The following is an 8,065-nucleotide window of genomic DNA, read 5'->3' on the forward strand; positions in this document are numbered from 1 at the left end:
TTAATACTGTGAGAAACATCATCATCTATTTCACCTTGTTTATGTTTAACCCCAAATATTTAAAACAACCACTTTGCAGAATTTATCTCTATTCAAATTTCATGACTTCGATATCAGTACTTGAGTGGCTAAAGTTACACACTATGTACTCTATCTTCTTTCTACTTATCTTAAGACCTCTTGATTCCAAGATAGATCACCGTAACTCCAACTTATTATTAATCCTTGCCATAGTCTCATTCACTTAAATGGTATCAACGACAAAAAGACTACACCACAGAAACCCCCCCCCACTTGAATGTTCTTAGTTAAATCCTCTATGATAAGTGTAAATATTTAGGGACTTAAGGCGGATCCTTGACATAGCCTAGTAGTGATTGGGAACTCACTACCATGGCCTTACACAGTTCTCACACTAGTCAACATACCCTCATACACATCTTAATTATGTCCACATATTTATTGGACACCCTTTTCCTTCCCATTACGTGCTAGATTAACTTTCTTGGGACTCTATCACTCTATCGTAGGCCTTTTCTAGGTCATGAAGACCATATGAAAATCCTTCTCGTAGGTTCTAATATTTTTCCATGATCTTCTATAGAAGGTAAATTGGATCTCCCTGGCATAAAACCATATTGATTACCCTAGATATTAGACTCTTCTAATGCGGACTTCGATACTTTTCTCCCATATTCAGTAGTATGTTGTATTATTGAGAAGGTGATTTCATGGTACTTTCAACAAAGATGGAGATATTGAATTCTCTGATTTCCGCCCTTCAAGAAAACAAGAGATGGTGGGCGAGTGACTGCAGGCTTGAGGTGGCCGGGGCTCACCAGAGAAAATTTTACTTAAGTCATCAAATGGAACATCAAAGAACTCTATTCATCCCAACTCCCGCTAGGCTTAAGGAGTTCCTCAACATGCGAAGAGATAACTAATTTACACGAAAGTAGAAGGGAAGGCACCAGGAACAACGCACTCACTGGAGAAAATAAGGGACTAGAAGATGGAGAAACTCAGGGCTCTCAAGAAAGAGCTGGTACACTTCCACTGATAGAAAGAAAATCCCCTACCTACTTCCCCTCTTCTCTGTGTGCTGGTACATTTCCAATGACACAGAGAAAAAACCCCCACCTCCATTGCCCCTCTTTTCTGTAAACACCAACTTCCTAGCAAAGACCCAACCCAGCCCAAATCTCTTGTGACACCAGCTTAGCCCATTAGCCTCCAACTTTGGAAAAAAATAATTCCGCACAAAACCATACCAAACCCATTTCTCATTCTACATTCTGTTATGTTTGATTTTTTTGTTTAGATCAAAGTATCAAACTGGTTTTCATTAACGATTTTTTTTCTAAATAGCTAATAAACAAAAGCATAAATGATACCAAAGATGGCTAGAATCTGTCCAAAATTCTTCTGCTTTATAATGGATTCCTCAAACCCCAGTTTCTGGAGTGCTACCTGCAGTTCCATAATCCATGTGTGCAGAGCTAAATTGGTGATTAGATATAATTACTTCTGCCCATCCTACATATTTGAACTGAGGATCATAACTTCCATCTATGATAACAATCGGATGATCTGTAGTAGGTAGATTCAGGTAAAATAATGCACCACCAGTGGAAGACTGTACTAGGGGGAAGGGGGGAGGGGAGGGAACATGTTCAGATCTGTTTCCAATTTGAGAATATAAGGTGAGGGTTAGGTTCATATTTCCAGAGAAAAAAGATCATTCCTAGCTGTCCATAGGAAGAGTTGAGTGATTTCATATAATAAAATGAGTAGATCCTTGAATGTTCTCAGTTCTAAGACAAAGGAACCCAGCAGCCCAAAACCTCTTAGAAAAGCCACAAGGAACAGAGTGGTCCAAGTCAAGATTGCACAAACAGCATCCATCCTCAACCTTCAGTATTCTATGGCCATCTGGATACATTTCATATTCATGTTCCCACTGGGATGCCCAGCTCTAATTTACCCGTGTTCAACCGATCAATCCACTCTGATTCTTGAACAGGATAGACAATGCCAAATGTTTTCTCTGGTCCCAGAAAAATGGAACAGTACTAACTGTTTCTGGAAAGGAACATCATATGTGTATACAAACAGGCCCTTGCCGCTTGCCGCTTGCCGACCCATTAACATCAAGTCCTGGAAGGTAAATATAACCCAACTGATGCATTGTAACTCATTAGATCCTCTTTATACATGTACTTGGAACGTTCTCAAAACCCCTCTAGATGAATTCCTCTCAAGCAATAGTGCATAATGACTTTAAAAATTAAGAAAATCTTCTTTTTGTCCCACCAAGGAGCAGGACAAATTGTCAACATGAATGAAATTAGCCACCTATAATCAATACGTCTGAGATATTTAGACTAGAGATCAATTATCACCGCAAGACCAGCCCATTAAGCTCTTCTCCTTAAGTATCCAATAGGATGAAAATAACAATCAGCCACCACGAGCTTCTCTCCTAGTGGCATCATGAAGGAGATCAACATCAACTCCATCTGGGGGAAGCTGCACATATCTCACAACCGATCCCCTGATGAAGGAGTTTCGCACTGAAAGCTGTTAAGAGGCAGAAAAACTAATAAGTTCCTTTTCTTTCTTTCATGGGTAAGATTACCAAAATTGTACATTACAAATCTTAAAAGGGCAGAAGAAATGAGCATAAAAAGTAACCCAGAGTAAAATGCAATTAACGAACATGAAACTCGGACAGAACTCCTTTCGAGGACTCGGACAGAAATCCTTGATGCTTCTGTCCTTGATTCATCACATAGGCTCTGGTCGCAAGGGAAATAAAGGGAAGGGGAATGGAATTAAATTAAAGCTAAAATGGAAACTTTTGTAATAAACATCCAACATGATTGTATAAATAACCTGAAAATATTCCAGATCTGGCTATTAATTTTTGGCTACATTTTGTAATCGAATTCCCCAGTTTTAAGGAAAATAAAGATTACATTTGAAAAGATTACCAAATTTAGTAAGAGTTTAACCTAGTTATACAATCATGACTACAAGAGAAGGGTAACTAACGTTTATAGAAATTACGACTGGGATATCTCAGGTTTGATATATTATGTTTGGGGTACCTTAAATTTCATAAATATTATGTTCTGGGTACCTCACATTTCTTAAATATTTGAGGTTAATTCTCTTTTCAAATTCCAACTTTGCCAATATCACCCACATTCTTTTCTCTGTCATAGAAGGGAATGAAGTAGCACCATCACAACCGTCAACTCTACCTTCCTGAATGGTCTATTCTCCAGTGTCCACCACAATTCCATTTCATCACTCCATTACACCAATTCTGAAGAGAGCATGATCATCTGTCAGCGTTGTGTTGGTATTGGAGAGGAAGTGGGCTTTAGATCAGATGGTGGAGATGGCGGAGAGGAGTTGAAATTGGTGGAGGGTAGGATTCAGGGGAGAGAGAGAGAGAGAGAGAGAGTTGGATCCTCCTCTTTCAGTGGCAGGGGTCAGTCGGATCTGAGGCGGATCAGCAAAGATGGAGAAATGTAAATCTGCAGAAAGCAACAGAGGTATTACCAAGAGAAGAGATGAGCAGAGTCTTAGCAGGCTTTCCCATTGCGCAATCACAACACTTCCTCTGTCTCGACATAGAATCAGTGATGAAGGGAGAGAGTGGAGGATTATTGTTTTCCATTCTCAAAATAAATATAAAATCAAAACAATATCGAAGATTTTAGAGTTAAGTAGAATTTCACTACTCACACACACACACACACACAGCAGAAGGTGCTGCGGTAAGGGGGGCTGCAAAGGTTGTAAGAAAGAGAAAGAGGGGGAGGGGGGAGGGAATGCTGGAGGGAGCAGAGGGCGGGGAGGAAAGCGTGGTGCAGAGGCAGGAGCCGGTTTTGTCAGAGGAGGTGGCATGGGTTAAGTTGGAAATATGAAAAAGAGTACCCAAAACATAAGATATTAAACATGACGTACCTCAAGTATAGTTTCTCTAAATGTTAGGTACCCTAGGTGTAATTTACCTAAATATTTTGCAACATTTTGTGATTCCATTTGAAAAGTTAGCTTAATATGTTTAGTTAGACGTAAGCTAGTTATAATCATGACTACAAAAGTTTCCATTTGAATTTTAAACTGGTTTCACTTCACTTCCCTTCACTTGCAACCAGACAGAGCCATGAAGTTAAAAACAGCCCGCCAAAATAAGCACTACTCTGCAAACATGACAAACAAACGCAATGTCTCTTTTTCATCTCCCACGCCAAGCCTTCTTTCGTTTTTTTATTTTTCTAAAATATCTGCAGCAAATGGTAAATTCACACCTTTGTGTCTTAATGATGAATAATGTTACTTTAATGAAGAAAAGAGAAGTACAAAGCCTTTCACATAATCAGGCCATATCCATCCCATAAACACCAAAACACGGCAGAGAAGCAAAAATCACAAGAGCTAGTCAGGCAATGGGAATGGAATGCCCAGAAACCCAGCTTTTAATATGTTAACCCCTTGCTGGGCTACTGAATCAGCCGTGTCAATTACGGTCCTTGGCTTCCACCAGAACAAGCAGTAAACTTGGAAGGCAAGGAACTCTACATGACAAACAAAGTGAGTGTATCTCTGAGTTATCTTTAATGGACACAAGACACACAACGATTGTTAACGATGTCCTTCGACCATGATCTTACAAAACGCCATTTGGATAGCAACTTCCAAAACCAACAGGTGACATCAATTCATCCCGCACAGGATTCACAACTCTAATTGAACCCCGGTAGACCATCAGAACATCACCACTGCTTGAACTGATCATTCCCCCAGGTCTAGAAGGTCTGGATTCCCAAAAGACGAGCCACTAAATTATAGTTTCACCACTTCCAGTGGAGTCTACACTTATGTTTGGGCCCTGGTATGGGTACATAAAAAATGATTCTTTTTTCCCCTTATGTGAACAGATATATAGCCGGCATTTCCTTCATGCCTTCAATAACAAATCATTCATAGCCCAATGGGAAACCCCTAAATCCTTTCATGAAGTTCACTTCTGAAGCGTACACATCTCAAAACAAAGAAGCATTCCTCTCCACCCAAAGAGTCCACAGACTGGTTAAGAGTGTAACCCTCCATAAAAACCTCCTATTGAGATTTAAAATGTAACCGCAAGCGTACGGATCAGTGTAGCTACGGGACGAACACAGGGAGAGCAACCACTTTATTTTTTTATTTCTTTTAATAATGCGAAAGTGAACCGATTAATGGTTGTGATCTAATTCTACCGTCCTAAACATATGTATTTAAAATAACGTCCTAACCATTCGTCATCTAAGAATTTAAAGACGCAAACCACGCAATTAAAATTAAATAAATAAATAACTGAAAATAAATAACCCACGCAATTTAAAAAATAAATAATAATAAAGGAAAAAAATGCTGAAATAAAAATAAAGTAAAAGAAAGGGGAGAAAGCTAGAGAGAGACTCACAAGTAGGTTTCTCCACTTAGCCCGAGGGATGCATCATAATATGAGCTTCCCTACTTGACCAGAGAGTCACTCTTACAAGGGTTACTCTACTTGGCTTTAGGGAAAGGGAGACAATTAAAATAAAAGCAATAAATTGATGGTTCTATGACTAGGAGGGGCAAAGCCAACACATACACTAGCCATGAACCTTGGGGGAAAGGGATAGCAATAATGTAACGACTGAAATTAAAATCCTAAATTAAAAAAGAAAGGGTAGTCAGAAGAGGGAATGAGAGGGGGGAGAGAAGACTACTGAAGGAGCCTATTTACTTGAATCAATGCTTGAACTTGAAAGCTTGGGTGATCTGAGATACTACCAGTACTAAAAACCAGATCTGGAATAAACCAAATCTGAAATTTCTAGTATTAGAGAAAACAAATCTTAAAAAAAAAACTGAACTTAAAAAAAAAAGATGCTCCACGGCTCGTGATCTTGTCACCTAGATCTAAGCCTAGAACTATAACTTTAAAAATTACAACTCAATTGTATAAATCATAAACATAAAAGGCTGAATAAGAATAAAAGAGTGCTTGCATTAATTGACATAAAAAACTATTACAAAAGTGATTAAAGCAAAAATAGAGAAGAACTAAAACTAAAGAGTGAGAGAGGGAGAGAGATAAGAAAAAACTAAGCATAAACTAGAAAATAAACTAAGGGGAATAATAAAATAGGAGGGGAGGGGAAGAGGCTTTTATAGGGTTTTTTTCTTGCCTCCTTCCTTCTACAAGTCTTCTTTAAGAAAATAAAATAAAATTAAATCTTGGTAAAAATCCTCATTTTCTGAGATATTGTGTGAGGAAAGAGAATCTGTTTCCAAAATTAACAAATTCTATTCTTTCATTACAATATTCACTAATATCTTGCAATTTGATTAAATCAGAAAGGAATCTCTACATAACATCTTCAAGATCTTGTGAGGTGGCAAGGAGAGAAAATAATCTTCAGGATTTTGTAGGAGAGAGGATGTGGTACCAATGAGTGGGTCCCACCTTTGGACTGGTTCTTGATTCACTTTAAGCACTTTCTCTTCTAGACTTGAAAACAAAAAAAAAACAAGAAAAATAAAAATCGTACTATCCAAAGTGGGGCAAAATGAACACTTATATCCCTAAGATTTCACACATTATTGTGCTCATCACCTCCAAGGATTAAAGTATCGGTATCGGTCGCTGTATCGATCGGTCAAAATTAAGATACGTATCGGAGGGTATCGTATCAGAGATACGCTAAAGATATGCACATAAATGGATAGGGAACACATTTTTATACACTTTTGCATAAAAAAACAGTTAAAAAAAACTATATATAACATGTAGCATGCATAAATACTTTAGAGGGTACTGTATTGATAGACAAATATATTGAGTTAAAAATGTTCAAAATGATGAGGTTTGAGTTTCTTACAATTTTTTCTTTCTTCATTGCCATTGCCACTATGATGAGTGCCCTAAAGAGTGTCGTGGTGGTTCAAATCCTTAGCTGGGACCTTCTTCTTCAATAGGAACAACTACGATGATATTCTGCACTTGTCGAATATAGGCACAATATTTACCCCAATAGAAATATTTATGGTAGTGGGTCTCCCATTCATTGTAGAATCTTCTGTACTGCTCAGGAGTGGCCAATGTTGGTCTTGCATAAGTCCCATATCCATAGCCTGAAGAAGCACCTGAAGATACATGGTGTCCGTGTCCGTGTCCGTGTCCGGATGAGGAACCAGCATGATCTGAAATTCTGTACTGCTCTGGATTAGCAAATGATTGTCCTGCATAAGTCCCATATCCATAGGCTGAAGATGCATCTGAAGATACATGGTGTCCATGTCCAGATGAGGAACCAGCAAGATTTGAACTAATGCACATTGACTCCATGCTACTCATCAATGCATCAGTAGTACTCCGATTGTGGGATCGCCTACCCCTCCGACTATAAGACTTTGGTTGTATGCGAGCACCATGATGACTATCTTGGGTTGCATGTGTAAATGCAGCCTCCTCTGTGAAATGTAGTGGTACATAAGTTTGGCCACCACCACTACCACCATCACCACCACTGCCACCACCACCATCATCATCATCATTACCATCATCATCATCATCATAATCATCATCATCAGCAGCAGCATTAGCACCATCCTTGTCTTGATCATCATCATCACTATCTGGTTGAGTTACGCTATATGTAGCACCTGATCTCGTCCTCCTAATATCGCCATCATTGGAGCTATCATCATCCTCTTCCATAGCTGATGGTGCTTGGGTTTCATCATCAACAATATTTTTAAAATCTTCATTTACATCTCTAATGAGGTCATCTATAATGGGATCAGGTGTGGTTTCTCGTCGATCTTCAGATAATTTGCCCAACACTAAAACATTTTCAGTCTCCCCAATCCATCCCCCAACTGGATCTTCCTCGTCAAGTATGTAAGTGATGTCAATTGGGTTGACATCAATATCATCCCCTAATTTCTCCAATTCTAAATATTTCATCTTCAATTTCATGTTGTAGTGCACATTCACTAGCTTCTCCAGCTTCTC

General features: G+C 38.7%; 1 long non-coding RNA gene across 1 annotated transcript; it reads right to left on the reverse strand.

The window, feature by feature from the left end:
* Positions 1-1,680: 1,680 nt before the first annotated feature.
* Positions 1,681-6,987, reverse strand: LOC122083815. The gene is made up of 2 exons (XR_006141729.1): positions 6,930-6,987; positions 1,681-2,580 (listed from the first exon to the last, which is right to left on the reverse strand). It is a non-coding gene; the product is annotated as an uncharacterized LOC122083815 (long non-coding RNA).
* Positions 6,988-8,065: the final 1,078 nt, after the last annotated feature.

The sequence above is a fragment of the Macadamia integrifolia genome, chromosome 7, assembly GCF_013358625.1.
Source record: "Macadamia integrifolia cultivar HAES 741 chromosome 7, SCU_Mint_v3, whole genome shotgun sequence".
Taxonomy (NCBI): domain Eukaryota; kingdom Viridiplantae; phylum Streptophyta; class Magnoliopsida; order Proteales; family Proteaceae; genus Macadamia; species Macadamia integrifolia.